The sequence below is a fragment of the Lathyrus oleraceus genome, chromosome 6 (genome assembly GCF_024323335.1).
Source record: "Lathyrus oleraceus cultivar Zhongwan6 chromosome 6, CAAS_Psat_ZW6_1.0, whole genome shotgun sequence".
NCBI classification, from domain to species: domain Eukaryota; kingdom Viridiplantae; phylum Streptophyta; class Magnoliopsida; order Fabales; family Fabaceae; genus Lathyrus; species Lathyrus oleraceus.
In genome coordinates, this window is record NC_066584.1 from 515240391 (window position 1) to 515258847 (window position 18457).

Genomic DNA, 18457 nt, shown 5'->3' on the forward strand with positions numbered 1-18457 from the left:
AAACAAGGTTGGAAGCCCACCTTTGTTGTCTCAGAAATCTCCTTTGAGAGTAGGAGTAACTCCAGAGAGAAAATAATTAGTCAGAGAAGAATAGTCCAAGCTTTTCTGATTTTTCTTCTTCATTGCAATCTCCAAGTTATATGCCACAAATTACAAAAGATGAAAGGAAAGAGGTTAAGTGGCAACAGATCCAAGATCTAAGGAAACTACATAACAGAATGGGATTATTCTTTTCTAGAAGTTTAACAACTTCCGTTTTACTGCTTCATATGTCTCGCGTCTCGCAGTCATTCCACTACGCTGGCCTCTTTCTCACTCTATGGGTTCCCTTAGTTATTTTAGAATGCCCAATATCACTTGTGTCATACATGCCTTTCATTTTCTGGCCCAAGTGTGTATCATTACCCAACTCTCCCCGGACAACCTTGTCCTCAAGGTTGAGATGAAGATATAATGTCTTGAGGGTGTCCTCTGGTTCCCATGCCCATGTAGCTTCACTGTAGGGTACTCCATCCCACCTGACAAGGAACTCTGTGTGTGTGGCTATTCCCCTGTTGCAGTAGTTGACGCTTACCCAAAATCTGAAGAGGACGGAGCTCCATCCTCCAACAGTCACCCTAGGGCCCTACAACAGTCACCCTAGGGGCCCTAACCAATCAAATCAACTAAAACTTAACTCACATACTACAACAAACTATAAATCATATACCTAAATGAGTTACTAATTTTGCTCTTCCAGCACATGTTTTGAAACCCTTAAGCAATAACTATAAAAAAGAAAGCATAAAAAATAAAGACATTCAAAACAAGCAAAAACGAAAAAAAAAAAAGTTGCAATCTCCTCCGTCACTAACTAACAAGTCAATCATTTCATGTTTTTACTAAGCACTTCACAGTAAGTTTCAAAGAAAGAATGCAAGACAATAGTCCCATAGTGATTTACCTCACTTGCGGATCAGTTTTAGTAGCACCATCCATTTCAATGGTTGCACCATACCAAGCAAAGAAAAGAGGAGTTACATCAATTATAGTCAAATGTACTATGGGGGTAAGCATGAAAAAAAAACTAAATGAGTAGATGTATTAACATAATTGCCTAAAAGTGAGACATAAGCACCACAGAAATCTTGATGTGAAGGGCATAATCAGGTATGCCCCGGGGTCCTTGCGGATATATCAAGAAGAGGAATCGTCGTCCACATGTGCCTATATTTGTACAGTTAACTAATTGGAATGCATCATGTGAGATGCAATATCTAACTTCCGTCAACTCTTCTCCATGACATACCAATTCAGGTTGGATTTGATGAAACCCGATACGATCACCTACTGCTTGAATTAAATCCTTACGATAGTAATATCGATGCGGTAGACGATGATCCACGGGTACAATATTAGCTATCTAAAGGGCCTCAAAGAGATGCAATGATTCGAAAGCATTCATAACTTTTCGTAGATATGTGATTTGAGTGAAACCAGGGAACGAACACCTTTCGTGCTTCGCCCATTGGTATTCCCAAAAATCATCATTTCGCATGGTATACGAAGGCCACAACTTCTTCATTTCATTAGTCAAAACTTGAAGAAGCTACATTGAATTGCATAAATATTATTATTACATACATTGAATTGAATATTATTATTACATTACTACTAAAAAATAAAAAAGAGGTTGAATATAGAATCATCATTACCCATAGCACATTCAAATTCATCCCATGCCAAGCTACTAAGCAATTACGTGGTTGAGGTTCCTCGATGGTGAAGGGCCAGAACCCGTGGATAGTGAAGCCCGTTTTAGTAGGATGGACTAGGCAGGTACCACCATTAAAATGGTGGTGGTAGCAAAAAGTTGGCCCCAATTGTAGACTTAGAGTGAAAAAATCGTACCCATCAACCAAAGCAAAATCACACAAAAAACTAAGCAGAGAGCGCTGAATCGATCCTCATTGCAGGAGGAGATTGATCGGAGACCCAACTTCCCGCGTGAGTGCTTCACGCTCAAGATAGTTTTTTGAATATATATATATAATGTTTTATATATGATTTTTAAATAATCAAAATATTTTTTTAAGTTTATTTATATTCTTTTCTTATTCCTTTTTTTAAAAAGAATAATCAAATAGTAATAATAAATAAAAATGATAAATATAACAATATGAATAAGAAAAGAATCAAATAGTAATTAAATACTTTTAGAAATAGTAATAATCAATTATTTTTTAAATGGGAACCCCTAGAGTTAGAAGGTGTATCTAAAAATTTGACCTTTGAAAAATGAGTGGATGTAATGTAAGGAGAATAAGTGTATCGTTGAGAATTTTGGTTTGTTGGAGATATGGAATGAAAAATAAACTCTTGTGGCGTTATTGACTGACTTTCTTGTTTGGGGAATAGATCAATCGCGAAAGAGAAGTATGTTATGCATTATGTATGCAGTGCATATTGTCGCATCTCAAAAAATACAATCATTCATAATGGTCGCGAAAGACCTTCAACGACTACTTGTACCACGGGTAGTGTCAATCTTCAACGGATATATTCTCAGCATCTATTTAAAGAAGAATATTGAAAACATTCAAAACAACAAGAGACTTGGTGAATGAATGTGGGTTGAAGAACACGTTACTATTGTACCAAAAAATTCCCCCTCTATATTTTTTGCTTTTCATCTAATTTATAACTTGAGATCCATCTATACTCGTTCATGTCTCATTCATGTGCATCATTCATTCATCATCAACACCTGCTAACAAGTATCATAGATTCAAGACTTACGACTTGCAAAGTTAGGGTTTACTGGTGGTTCAAGCCCTAGAAGTGTGGTAGGGATCATCATATGGAATCATTTGGGGTAAAACCTAATTTCTTGATCTCGGGGAGATTAAGTTCAAGGAGATCACATCTTGACATTCATCTGGACATAAAAACTCTAACTTTTTACTGTGCTATTATGGGACTTTGTGATTGACCTTTTGGGGCATTGTTTTGATTACCTAAACCCTCATTGTGGGCCCATTGGTTTGAGATGTTGCTTGTGGGTCTCTATGTTTTATTTGAAACCCTAATCAGGGGTAGTTAGTACTTAAGTTCCTGGTTTGGTTGACTTTTGATTTGATCATCAAAACCCTAATTGATAGGTGCTCAGGGCCTTGGAGGTTGCACTTTGGCGTCCATTTTACATTAAAACCTAATACAATGATCTTGAGGTTGGTGAATCTCGTGGCTTGCTTTAAAGGGTATGAACATCCTTGTTGGCTTAGAGCATTGATGCATTGCTTGTGGTTGAGGCCTTTGGTTGTTGAACTTTAATCTATCTAAACCCTAGTCCTTGGTTTGTTATGATTGGTGTAAGGCATGCTTACATCTCATTACATGTTGTCACTTCATCCATTGACTATCTTGGTCATCATCTGGTCCAGGTTACACCCATTGGTCCCTTTGTGTGTCGAGGTTCATTTAAAATCAGTTGGTCCAAGGATTCATTATTTGCCTGGTCCAATCATTTCATAGTCATTGAGGTTTCTCCATTCATTCATGGATTCATTATTTGCTTGGTCCAATCATTTCATAGAAGTTAATTATAACTACTTCTAACTAGCATCGTGAATGATTGTATTTTTCGAGATGCGACAATATGCACCGCATATATAATGCATAACATACTTCTCTTTTGCGATTGATCTATTCCCCAAACAAGAAAGTCAGTCAATAACGCCACAAGAGTTTATTTTTCATTCCATATCTCCAACAAACCAAAATTCTCAACGATACACTTATTCTCCTTACATTACATGCACTCATTTTTTCAAAGGTTAAATTTTTAGATACACTTTCTAACTCTAGGGGTTCCCATTTAAAAAAAAATTAATTATTACTATTTCTAAAAGTATTTAATTACTATTTGATTATTTGATTCTTTTCTTATTCATATGGTTATATTTATCATTTTTATTTATTATTACTATTTGATTATTCTTTTTTAAAAAAATAAATAAGAAAAGAATATAATATAACTTAAAAAAATATAATCTAAAAATATTTTGATTATTTAAAAACTATATATATATATATATATATATAATATATATATATATATATATATATATATATATATTCAAAAACTATCTTGAGCGTGAAACACTCAGGCGGGAAGTTGGGTCTCCAATCAATCTCCTCCTGCAATGAGGATCGATTCAGCTGCTCTCTGCTTAGTTTTTTGTGTGAATTTGCTTTTTGGTTCGGTTGATGGGTACGATTTTTTCACTCCAAGTCTACAATGGGGGCCAACTTTTTGCTACCACCACCACTTGAATGGTGGTACCTGCCTAGTCCGTCCTACTGAAACGGGCTTCATTATCCACGGGTTCTGGCTCTTCACCATCGAGGAACCTCAACCACGTAATTGCTAGTAGCTTGGCATGAGATGAATTTGAATGTGCTATGGGTAATGATGATTTTATATTCAGGCTCTTTTTTATTTTTTATTGTTTAGTAGTAATGTAATAATAATATTCAATTAAATATATGTAATAATAATGTTTATGCAATTCAATGTAGTTTCCTCCAGTTTTGAATAATGAAATGAAGAAGCTGTGGCTTTCTTATACCATGCGAAATGATGATTTTTGGGAATACCAATGGGCGAAGCACGAAAGATGTTCGTTCCCTGGTTTCACTGAAATCACATATCTACTAGAAGCTATGAATGCTTTCAAATCATTGCATCTCTTTGAGGCCCTTCAAATAGCTAATATTGTACCCGTGGGCGAAGCACGAAAGATGTTCGTTCCCGTCAGGCAATTTATTTCAAAGCCCAGTTCCCATCTGGCAACCTTTTTCAAAAGCCCAGTTCCCGTCTGGCAATTTATTTCAAAACCCAATTCCCATCTGGCAATTCATTTCAAAGCCCAGTTCCCGTCTGGAAATTTATTTCCAAAGTCCAGTTCTCGTCTGGCGATTTATTTCCAAAGTCCAGTTCTCGTCTGGCGAACTATATCAAAAATCAGTTCTTGCATGACAAATCATTTGCCAAATACCAGTTCTCGTCTGGTAAATTATCTCTTAATACCAGTTCTCGTCTGGTAGGTCACCTATTTCGATACCAGTTCTCTTCTGGTAGTCAATTATTTTCACCAGTTCTCGTCTGGTAACCTATTTTAAAAAAAGTCAGTTCCCGTCTGACAAACAAAAACAAATTCAGTCCCATCTGACATTTCAATTATTTTCACCAGTTCGCGTCTGGTAACATATCCTTCAAGTGTTGTCCTTATCTGGCAGTTCAATCTCCTTCACCAGTTCTCATCTGGCAGTTCCCATTTAAAGTCCAACCTCATTGGCAGTCAAGAATAAAACCCTACAAAAACATCCATATATCCAATTGCATTCCCACATGCATCACATGAATCATCCATACATGGTTTTCCTACAAAAACAGAAAATTCAAAAAAACACAGTCATATCAATCATCAACATACTCATGCATAACACTCCCACAAAATGGGAATTTTAACAAAACAAAAATCATTCGCATTCCTACATGCACATCCTAAATAACCCCAGCAATTGCATACTTGCATGCATCTCATGCACCATCCCATGCATGGTATTCCCACCTAAAGTAGGACATCATACAAAAATCAAAAGTAAAATGTCAGGATCCAAGGTCATTCATGTATATCTTGGACATTCCTCATTCCAAATGAAGTTATTACCCTGCATATGCTCGTGGGATTATATCTCAGTAAATCATTTTTTCGACTTTACGATTAATAATGATATTCCCAGCATTTTTCTTTACAGTCATTGCTCCTCAAGCAGAGGTTACCCTAAAAAGTCGCTTATGAGCTTTTTCCCCTGCAGAGCATTTCTAGTAAATCTCCCTCAAAAGGAGTCCTTTCTTAAATATTTCCCCCAACAGACGAATATTCGAGATACTGCTTCATTTATCTGGAGAATCTCATTTCTCTGTTTGAGATACTGCTCTAATATCCTCGGAGAGTCTTAGATTCAATTAAGGTATCTTTCCCTTGTTGGAATATCTTAATTCTATCATATAAGATGCTGCTTCGACTCGATACAGAGAATCTCACTTTTTTCTGGTTGAGATGCTGCTTCATCAATATGAAGAGTATCATTTCAGATTTTTTAGAGGTACTGCTCTAATATCCTCGGAGAGTCTTAGATTCAATTAAGGTATTTTTTTCCCTTGTTGGAATATCTTAATTCTATCATATAAGATGCTGCTTCGACTCGATACGGAGAATCTCACTTTTACTGTTGAGATGCTGCTTCATCAATATGAAGAGTCTCATTTCAGATTTGTTTTAGAGATACTGCTCTAATATCCTCAGAGAGTCTTAGATTCAATTAAGGTATATTTCCCTTGCTGGAACATCTTAATTCTATCATATAAGATGCTGTTTCGACTCGATACAGAGAATCTCACTTTTACTGTTGAGATGCTGCTTCATCAATATGAAGAGTCTCATTTCAGATTTTTTTTCCTCTAACTATCCTCGAAGAGTCTTAGATTCAATTAAGGTATCATTCCCTTGTTCGGAATATCTTAATTCTATCATATAAGATGTTGTTTCGACCCGATACAGAGAATCTCACTTTTACTGTTTGAGATACTGCTTCATCAATATGAAGAGTCTCATTTCATATATTTTTTAGAGATACTGCTCTAATATCCTCGGAGAGTCTTAGATTCAATTAAGGTATCATTCCCTTGTTTGGAATATCTTAATTGTGTCATATAAGATGCTGCTTCGACTCGATACATGGAATCTCATTTTTATTGTTTGAGATGCTGCTTCATCAATATGAAGAGTCTCATTTCAGCCTTTTTTTAGAGATACTGCTCTAATATCCTCGGAGAGTCTTAGATTCAATTAAGGTATTTTTTCCCTTGCTGGAATATCTTAATTCTATCATATAAGATGCTGCTTCGACTCGATACTGAGAATCTCACTTTTACTGTTGAGATACTGCTTCATCAATATGAAGAGTCTCATATCATATTTTTTTTAGAGATACTGCTCTAATATCCTCGGAGAGTCTTAGATTCAATTAAGGTATCTTTCCCTTGCTGGAACATCTTAATTCTATCATATAAGATGTTGTTTCGACTCGATACAGAGAATCTCACTTTTACTGTTGAGATGCTGCTTCATCAATATGAAGAGTCTCATTTCAGATTCTTTTTAGAGATACTGCTCTAATATCCTCGGAGAGTCTTAGATTCAATTAAAGTATTCTTCCCTTGCTGGAATCTTTTAATTCTATCATATAAGATGCTGCTTCGACTCGATACAGAGAATCCCACTTTTACTGTTGAGATGCTGCTTCATCAATATGAAGAGTCTCATGCCAGATTTTCTTTATACTGCTCTAGCATCCTGGAAAACTCTTGAGATTTAGCTAGGGATGTCATTCTATTACTAACATATCTCGACCATGACGTCCAAGATACTGTTCTGACAACTCCCAGAAAGTCTGGTTGTTCCATTTTACTTTAGGATAATGTCTCTCACTATTTCTCACTGCATTTTCTTCCTATACTTTCTTCCTTGCATTTCAAAGGACAAAATTTGGGTCTTTTCGTATTTAATTACCTTCCACTACAAATGTATGAAGACTGTTGTCGTTCTTACCTTCTAGTTCAAGATAATGAAATAGGGGCAGCTGTCATACCCCAATTTTGTCCGGGCATTTTAAATTTTCATAAATTCAATTTAATTTTTAGTTTACAACATATGTACAGCATAATATGCATTTTATCATTAATAATACCTGAAATATCAGTCAGGATAAACTTATTAAAAATACAGACAAATCGGTTGAATCTTTTCTCAAGTACGGACAAAATCAGCAGATAAAAAGTTTCGAAATTAAAATTGCAGACGCCAGTATTATTAATCTACGATTCACGTAGTTTAACCTGGTGTGCTCGTTGTATTTTTCAGCGGCTGCTTCAGTTGCATTTTGGCCCGCCTGAGCCTTTTAACCGGTGAAAATTTATTTCAACATTTGAAGAAACAATGTATTTTTTCAATAAGTATATTTTGTGCTAATCATTTTAATGTGTCTGATTTAATTTTTCGAGCAAATTTTCATCCGACTCCTATTTATAATCGATCCTTTTATTTCTTTGTTCTAGTATTAAAATTAAAGTTTGTTTTATTATTATTATTATTTAAATAAAATCATCGTTTAGGAATTTTTAATAAATATTTTAACATTGGATTCCTATCTTTATAGCTCATGTCTCTCTCATCACTCTCCCTCACGTTTCCTATCTCCCACACGTTTCCACTCCTTACACGTTTCCTCTCTCATTAAAGGCACTCACCTCACTATTCTATTCATTTCTCTCTGCTGAGAATCACCTCAAAAGTCCCTCTTCTATCTCCACACGGCTCACACACGTTTCTCTCAACAAAATTACTACCTCTCTTCTCTCACTATTCAACTACACACTCTGAAAGAAAAGAGAAGAATTAATAAAAAAAACTTCTTCTTCTTTCCCACAAACTTCAAACAACCTCACGTCGCTCTCTTTCCACCACCGCTCACACCATCCACCTCACGCTCAAACCCACCGTAAAAACCACTTTGCTCCCTCACCCTTTCACTCATGAAAAGAAAAGAAATTAAAAAAGCTCATTCGTTTTCATCTCTCTCCGGCGAGCGACCCTTTTTCTCTCCGATCTACCACCACGAAACCCTCATAAATCTCCACCATCAAAACCCTTCGACACCACCGCACGACCAAACCCTAAATCCATCATCAACATCAACATTCGTCGGCGAATCCACACCCAAACCGCGCCGGCCAAACCCGTCCTTCCTCCATCATCGTCCGCAAACCTCTCATTAACCACAACCTTATCCTGATTCACTACTCTCAACTCTCCTTTGCTCCGCCGTTCATCTTCAGCCACTGGATTTCAAAGCTTCACCGCATAGGAATTTTGTGTCCGTCGGATCCCGTCTCAACGTTGTGTTGTTGATTTCCCAGAATCCGCTAGCGTCTCTATGATTTAGACGAGACCATTTGGGTATCGCACAATGTTTCTGCTCCGACGTGGGTTAATCTAAGTCTTCGTTGTTTTACGGTAATTTATTTTATAAGATTTATAATGATGAACATTCTGCGATTACTATAAGCAAATTCTGATGTGGTATATGGATTTCACGATGGTGATGATAACTCAATGTTGAATCCAGTAAAAGAAATAATGCTTGGTTGTTCATGTTTTTGAGTCGATTTCATGGTTGTGCAAAATAAATTGCGGCTAGGCAAATATATGGTGTTTTTTCTTGTCTTAGTGTGTGCTCTGGGATTTCGTATTCATTTTTCGTGTTTTGTTCCGGTAGAATGTTTGTTAATCCTGGTGTGCTTTGGTAGACATCAACTTCTATTATAATGATATTTGTTTTGTATCAGGTTTATGTTATGCTCTTTAGTACTAGCTGTTTGGGTTGGGTTGCTTGAAAGATATCTTATTATGCGGTGTGCCGGATTGATTTCAATGTAAATATATAACGATTCGTGCTGCTACTGCATTGTGGTTATAATTTTTATGGATATACAACCTATGACAGATTAACATTAGATTTACAATTCAAGTTCCATATCTTGTGAATAAATTATTACTATTGTTTTGCTGTTTGAATATCACAAAAACAAGCCTTAAAATTACTATTGTTTTGCTGTTATAATTTTTATAGATATACAACCTATGACAAATTAACATTAGATTTACAATTCAAGTTCCATATCTTGTGAATAAATTATTACTATTGTTTTGCTGTTTGAATATCACAAAATGAAGCCTTAAAATTACTATTGTTTTGCTGTTATAATTTTTTATAGATATACAACCTATGACAGATTAATATTAGATTTACAATTCAAGTTCCATATCTTGTGAATAAATTATTACTATTGTTTTGCTATTTGAATATCACAAAAACAAGCCTTAAAATTACTATTGTTTTGCTGTTATAATTTTTATGGATATACAACCTATGACAGATTAACATTAGATTTACAATTCAAGTTCCATATCTTGTCAATAAATTATTACTATTATTTTGCTGTTTGAATATCACAAAAACAAGCCTTAAAATTATTGACATTTTTTTATGCTTCAACATCTAAGTTCATAAATCCATACACTCTTGAAAACATAGAGTTGAATGAATTTTTCTTGACATATTATTATGAGTTTTTTTCAAAGTTGAATTTTATTCCACACTACTTGAATTTTATTTTAATGAAATGTATATGTGGAGTAATGAGTTTTGTTGATATTACAATGCTGGAATGTTTTGGATTTAATGGGATGATAATTTTAGAAGTTAATATAGTTTGACTCAAAGTTTTAACTATTGAATCCACAAAGTAAAGTGCTAAGTAATAACTATTAATCTCTAAGCCTTCAATTTCTTGGGCTCTAGTTGATGATAAATATCATTTTCATTATTAATTGATTTTCAATTTGAAGAGTAAAATATGCTGCATCTACTGTAGTTGTATGGTTTGAAATTCAATTGAGCTAATATGAGTCTAGAGTGATAAGCTTAATTTATAAAAGTATCATTCTATTGTTGTTAATATACTGATATATGGTGGAGTATAGGTGCAATTGGGATTGTCACAATTTGTAAAACAAATATAAAACATGTTTAGTTATCATGCTATACAATTTAGTAATGTTAGCAATTGATTCATTCTATATCCTATTATCCTAAAAATAATCTAACTATTTTGGTCCAACACCATTTTTTTTTAAAATTCAAATCAAATCATTTTATAATAAGAAACGAAAAGGGAGATGATTTTGAGTCTTCAATTTCTCTCCTCGATTATTTGAAAACAAGTTCTCTTACTCGGTTAGTCGAATAATCGTCATTTCTAATTCACTTAAGCATAAATTAAATCAAACGTTCTTACAATGTATAAAAATGAAATGGGGATGGTTTTAAGCCTTTAACTCCTCCCCTCGATTGTTTGAATACGAGTTTTCTTACTCGGTCAGTTAAACACTCGTCATTTCTTTACAAACTTCTAAACCCAGATTAAATCAAATTATTTTCATAATAATGAAATGAAAAGGGAGATGACTTTGAGTTTTCAACTTCTCTCCCCAATTGTTTGAATACGAGTTCTCTTACTCGGTCAGTCGAACAATTGTCATTCTTCCGCCAACTTAATCGAATTATTTTCATAACAAACTGTACGAAAAAGGAGATGGTCTTGAGTTTTCAATTCCTCTTCTCAAATGCTTGGATATGAGTTGTCTTACTCAGCCATTCGAGCACTTGTCGTTTATTCTAAAGTACATCAACCATATATGACCTTGTTTTCATAAATACTCAGATGAAATAGAGAGTGGTTTAGAGTCTTCTATTCCTTTTCCCTACTGTTAGGATACGAGTTGTCTTACTCGACTATCCGAGTAATCGTCATCCAACCAAAATATCTCAACACAATCAATCAAACAAAACATCAAACATATCAAACCAACTTGTCACCCTCCGCATGACCAAAGCTCCTGCAGAAAGAACACTGTTAATCCTTTCTAATACGCATAATAAACTAGTGCTTAAGCCTCTGCCGAGAGTAGACAAGCCAGCGTTTATCCTTTAGAACGCGATCTACACAGTTGTTCATAAAAAACACCAACCAACCGTAGTCCCCGAACTACGAATGCTCTGATTTTCCTTATTTAAGGATACGTAGGCAGGAGATTGTTGTATCTTCGCGAGCACACTAATAAAAAACCTCCCCTTTCTCCTTTCTGAGGTTCTCATCCATTTCTATTTCTAACATTTTATAACCCAAAGATAACAAACAAACATAAATTAACACTCGAAACGCACATCAGAACTAAAAGGTTCCCGTTGAGTACAACGGACGTAAGGGGTGTTAATACCTTCCCCTTACGTAATCCACTCCCGAACCCGAATATGGTTGCGACGACCATTATTCTATTTCCTAAAGGTTTTATCGATATTTCCCTATCCCTTTATTGGGATAAATAAAGTTCGGTGGCGACTCTGTTCGAACATAAATATTTTCCGCGACCATCGCGAGGAATCGTATTTTTCGAGATGCAACAGGGTGCCATGAACTTTTTGAATCATTTTCATCTTGATGTTATACAAAACATCTTTTTTCAAGAGTCTGTCCACTTTCTCTTGAGGAATCAAAATTTTGAAGATGTGCACTCATATCTTATATTTTTGGACTAATATTAGGGTTTGTGATAAAAATAGTTTATTTCTGGAATTTTGAGAAAGACTTGATTTCATGGTATTCTATGTGCCCCTAAACATCCATGTTTGGAAAATTGGCCATCAATTTTATTCAGAAGAAGTTCAATTGTACAAATGACCAATGTTTTGATTCAATTGGGGAGAAGTCAACTGAGCAGATTAAAAGTCAACTTTTGATTTCTCTTGTCAAATATGTATTCCCCATGTTAAATTTTGTCCATGGTTGATAATTGATCAAGAAAATTCAATAGATTTATCAAAAATCATGAACTATGGAAAGTTACTTAAATTGGAAATTTTCTATTTTTGGCAAGTTTGGTGTTAGTGAGTAGCTACTTTTATGGCCATTGTTCTCTATGATCAAGACTCCAAACCAAATTGACCTTGACATGAAATTTGTTCTCCTTTATCCAATATTTAAGTATGTACCAATATTGAAGCATTTGGATCATCGTGGCTCAAGTTATGATCGTTGAAGTGTGGTGTTTCAAATTCACTCAATTGTCCTAACATTTAGAAAATTTCTAACTGTCCCAAGTCAGGATTCCCAAGCATGTTCATGGCAGTTTTAAGGGACATTATGGACCTTTGAAAATGAGTGAATGTAATGTAAGGATAATAAGTGTATCATTGAGATTTTTGGTTTGTTGGAGATATGGAATGAAAAATAAACTTTTGTGGAGTTATTGACTGACTTTCTTGTTTGGGGAATAAATCAGTCTCGAAAGAGATGTATGTTATACATTATGTATACATTACATATTGTCGCGTCTCGAAAAATACAATCATTCACGATGGTCGCGGAAAAAAATTATTCGAACAGAGTCTCAACTTAAAAATTTACCCTCTTCTTTTTTACCTTATTGGCTTATGTTTTATCATCATATACATTCATGCATATCATTGGGTTCTATGGTTTGGGGATCAAGGCATCCCTCTTGTGACCTTCTTCAAGATTTATAAGGAAGAAAAGTGAAAATCAATCGAAAGGAGGTTGAGCCGTACTCAACTACATAATCACCCAAGCTATCAAGGGGTTTCTTATGCCTAGCACATCTCAAATGGTCCATCACCTCACTAATTGATTGAGACTTACGAGACATTGGAAGATGATCACACTTCTTTGTCTTTTGGCCCTTGAGATAGGGTGCCATGAAATTTTTGAATCATTTTCATCTTGATGTTATACAGAACATCTTTTTTCAAAAGTTTCCCCACTTTCTCTAGAGGAATCAAGGTTTTGAAGATGGGCACTCATATCTTATCTTTTCAGACTGAAATTAGGGTTTCTGATAAAAACAATTTATTTTTGGATTTTTGAGCAAGACTTAATTTCATGGTATTCCATGTGCCCCTAAACATCCATATTTGGAAAACTGGCCATGCATTTTATTCATGAGAAGTTCAATTGCACAACTGACCAATGTTTTGATTCAATTGGGGAGAAGTCAACTAAGCAGCTTAAAAAGTTAACTTTTGATTTCTCTTGTCAAAATTGTATTCCACAAAGCAAATTTGGTCCATGGTTGATAATTGATCAATAAAAGTCAAGAGATTCATTAAAAATCAAGAATTATGGAAAGTAACTTAAATTGGAAATTAGGGTTTTGGAAACTTGCTATTTTTGGCAAGTTTGTTGTTAGTGAGTAGCTACTTTTATGGCCATTGTTCTCTATGATCAAGACTCCAAACCAAATTGACCTTAACATGAAATTTGTTCTCCTTTCTTCAAGATTTAAGGAGGTCCCAAGTTTGAAGCATTTGGATCATCTTGGCTCAAGTTATGGTCGTTGAAAGTGTGGTGTTGCAAATTCACTCAACTGTCCTAACACTTAGAAAATTTCTAAGTGTCCCAAGTTAGGATTCCCAAGCATGTTCATGGCAGTTTTAAGGGACATTATGGACCTTTGAAAAATGAGTGGATGTAATGTAAGGAGAATAAGTCGATCGTTGAGAATTTTGGTTTGTTGGAGATATGGAATGAAAAGCAAACTTTTGTGGAGTTATTAACTGACTTTCTTGTTTGGGGAATAAATCAGTCGCGAAAGAGATGTATGTTATGCATTATGTATGCAATGCATATTGTCGCATCTTAAAAAATACAATCATTCACGATGGTCGCGGAAAAAAAATGAATCGAACAGAGTCGCCACTTAAAAGTTTACCCTCTTCTTTTTTACCTTATTGGCTTGTGTTTTATTATCATATACATTCATGCATATCATTGGTTTCTACGGTTTTTGGATTAAGGCATCCCTCTTGTGACCTTCTTGAAGATTTAGAAGGAAGAAAAGTGACAATCAAACGAAAGGAGGTTGAGTTATCCTCAACTACATAATCGCCCAAGCTACCAAGGGGTTTCTTATGCCCTAAGACATCTCAAATGGTGCATCACCTCATCAGTTGATTGAGAATTATAAGACATTGGAAGCTGAACACACTTCTTTGTCTTTTGGGCCTTGAGCTAGGGTGCCATGAACTTTTTAAATCATTTTCATCTTGATGTTATCCAAGACATCTTTTTTCAAGGATTTCTTCATTTTCTCTAGAGGAATCAAGGTTTTGAAGATGTTCACTCATATCTATCTTTTTGGACTAAAATTAGGGTTTGTGATAAAAACAGTTTATTTATGTATTTTGAGCAAGACTTGATTTCATGGTATTTTATATGCCCTTAAACATCCATGTTTGGAAACTTGGCCATGATGATTTTATTCATAAGAGGTTCAATTGCACAAATGACCAATGTTTTGATTCAATTGGGGAAAAGTCAACTGAGCAAATTAAAAAGTCCATTTTTGATTTCTCTTGTCAAAATTGTATTCCTTAAGTCAAATTTGGTCTATGGTTGTAAATTGATCAAGAAAAGTTAAGAGATTCATCAAAAATCAAAAATTATGGAAAGTTACTTAAATTGGAAATTAGGGTTTTGGAAACTTGCTATTTTTGGCAAATTTGGTGTTAGTGAGCAACTACTTTTATGGCCATTGTTCTCTATGGTCAAGACTCCAAACCAAATTGACCTTAACATAAAATGTCTTCTCCTTTCTCCAAGCTTTAAGGACGTACCAAGAAGGAAGCATTTGGAAAATCATGGCTCAAGTTATGGTCGTTGAAAGTGTGGTGTTTCAAATTCACTCAATTGTCCTAACACTTAGAAAATTTCTAAGTGTCCCAAGTCAGGATTCCCAAGCATGTTCATGGCAGTTTTAAGGGACATTTGAAAAATAAATGGATTTAATTTAAGGAGAATAAGTGTGTCGTTGAGATTTTTGGTTTGTTGGAGATATGAAATGAAAAATAAACCTTTGTGGAGTTATTGACTGACTTTCTTGTTTGGGGAATAAATCAGTCGTGAAAGAGATGTATGTTATGCATTATGTATGTAGTGCATATTGTCGCATCTTGAAAAATACAATCATTAACGATGGTCGAGGAAAAAAATGATTCGAACAGAGTCATCACTTAAAAACTTAACCTCTTCTTTTTTACCTTATTGGCTTATGTTTTATTTCATATACATTCATGCATATCATTGGTTTCTATGGTTTTGGGATCAAGGTATCCCTCTTGTGACCTTTTGGGGCATTGTTTTGATTACCTAAACCCTCATTGTGGGCCCATTGGTTTGAGATGTTGCTTGTGGGTCTCTATGTTTTATTTGAAACCCTAATCAGGGGTAGTTAGTACTTGAGTTCCTGGTTTGGTTGACTTTTGATTTGATCATCAAAACCCTAATTGATAGGTGCTCAGGGCCTTGGAGGTTGCACTTTGGCGTCCATTTTACATTAAAACCTAATACAATGATCTTGAGGTTGGTGAATCTCGTGGCTTGCTTTAAAGGGTATGAACATCCTTGTTGGCTTAGAGCATTGATGCATTGCTTGTGGTTGAGGCCTTTGGTTGTTGAACTTTAATCTATTTAAACCCTAGTCCTTGGTTTGTTATGATTGGTCTAAGGCATGCTTACATCTCATTACATGTTGTCACTTCATCCATTGACTATCTTGGTCATCATCTGGTCCAGGTTACACCCATTGGTCCCTTTGTGTGTCGAGGTTCATTTAAAATCAGTTGGTCCAAGGATTCATTATTTGCCTGGTCCAATCATTTCATAGTCATTGAGGTTTCTTCATTCATTCATGGATTCATTATTTGCTTGGTCCAATCATTTCATAGAAGTTAATTATAACTACTTCTAACTAGCATCGTGAATGATTGTATTTTTCGAGATGCGACAATATGCACCGCATATATAATGCATAACATACTTCTCTTTTGCGATTGATCTATTCCCCAAACAAGAAAGTCAGTCAATAACGCCACAAGAGTTTATTTTTCATTCCATATCTCCAACAAACCAAAATTCTCAACGATACACTTATTCTCCTTACATTACATCCACTCATTTTTTCAAAGGTTAAATTTTTAGATACACTTTCTAACTCTAGGGGTTCCCATTTAAAAAAAAATTGATTATTACTATTTCTAAAAGTATTTAATTACTATTTGATTATTTGATTCTTTTCTTATTCATATGGTTATATTTATCATTTTTATTTATTATTAATATTTGATTATTCTTTTTTAAAAAATAAATAAGAAAAGAATATAAATAAACTTAAAAAATATAATCTAAAAATATTTTGATTATTTAAAAACTATATATAAAACATATATATATATATATATATATATATTATATATATATATATATATATATATATATATATATATATATATATATATATATATATATATACTTAAAAACTATCTTGAGCGTGAAACACTCAGGCGGGAAGTTGGGTCTCCAATCAATCTCCTCCTGCAATGAGGATCGATTCAGCTGCTCTCTGCTTAGTTTTTTGTGTGATTTTGCTTTTTGGTTCGGTTGATGGGTACGATTTTTTCACTCTAAGTCTACAATGGGGGCCAACTTTTTGCTACCACCACCACTTGAATGGTGGTACCTGCCTAGTCCGTCCTACTGAAACGGGCTTCACTATCCACGGGTTCTGGCCCTCCACCATCGAGGAACCTCAACCACGTAATTGCTTAGTAGCTTGGCATGAGATGAATTTGAATGTGCTATGGGTAATGATGATTCTATATTCAACCTCTTTTTTATTTTTTATTTTTTAGTAGTAATGTAATAATAATATTCAATTAAATATATGTAATAATAATGTTTATGCAATTCATGTAGTTTCCTCAAGTTTTGAATAATGAAATGAAGAAGCTGTGGCCTTCGTATACCATGCGAAATGATGATTTTTGGGAATACCAATGGGCGAAGCACGGAAGGTGTTCGTTCCCTGGTTTCACTCAAATCACATATCTACTAGAAGCTATGAATGCTTTCAAATCACTGCATCTCTTTGAGGCCCTTCAAATAGCTAATATTGTACCCGTGGATCATCGCCTGCTACATCGGTATTACTATCGTCAGGATTTAATTCAAGCAGTAGGTGATCGTATCGGGTTTCATCAAATCCAACCTGAATTGGTATGTCATGGAGAAGAGTTGACGGAAGTTAGATATTGCATCTCACATGATGCATTCCAATTAGTTAAGTGTACAAATACAGGCACATGTGGACGACCATTCCTCTTCTTGATATATCCGTAAGGACCCCGGTGCATACCTCATTATGCCCTTCACATCAAGATTTCTGTGGTGCTTATGTCTCACTTTTACGCAATAATGCCGATTATGTTACTACGTCTACTCATTTAGTTTTTTTTTCATGCTTACCCCCATAGTACATTTGACTATAATTGATGTAACTCCTCTTTTCTTTGCTTGGTATGATGCATCCATTGAAATGGATGGTGCTACTGAAACTGATCCGCAAGTGAGGTAAATCACCATGGGACTATTGTCTTGCATTCTTTCTTTGAAACTGTCATACCCCAAAATTTGCCCATTAATATTTCAAGACATTTTGCAAGGCATTCCGACTCATATATAACACTGATCTTGAAGAAACAAAGGCCCAGCTCACGGATGGCCCAATCCAGAAAATGGCCCAAACTGGCCTGTTCGCTACGCGCTCGCCTAGCGAAGCTGACAGACAACAAAAATTTCGGGCTTCATTCTGAGCCCAAAAAAAAAAAAAAACGAGAAACGAGAAACGAAAAAAAAAAAAAAAAAGAAGAGAAATTT

The 18457-nt window shown here is 34.9% G+C and overlaps 1 long non-coding RNA gene across 2 annotated transcripts in view; it reads left to right on the forward strand.

The window, feature by feature from the left end:
* The window catches only part of LOC127097541 (uncharacterized), a 48444-nt gene extending 30280 nt beyond the window's left edge, over positions 1-18164 (forward strand). Inside the window, exon 4 of one of the 2 annotated variants that reach the window (XR_007793076.1) lies at positions 9455-9581. This is a non-coding gene — a long non-coding RNA (uncharacterized LOC127097541). Of the gene's footprint in view, positions 1-9454; positions 9582-17497 lie in introns of those variants that run through there. The other variant, XR_007793073.1, reaches the window with a different exon arrangement.
* Positions 18165-18457: the final 293 nt, after the last annotated feature.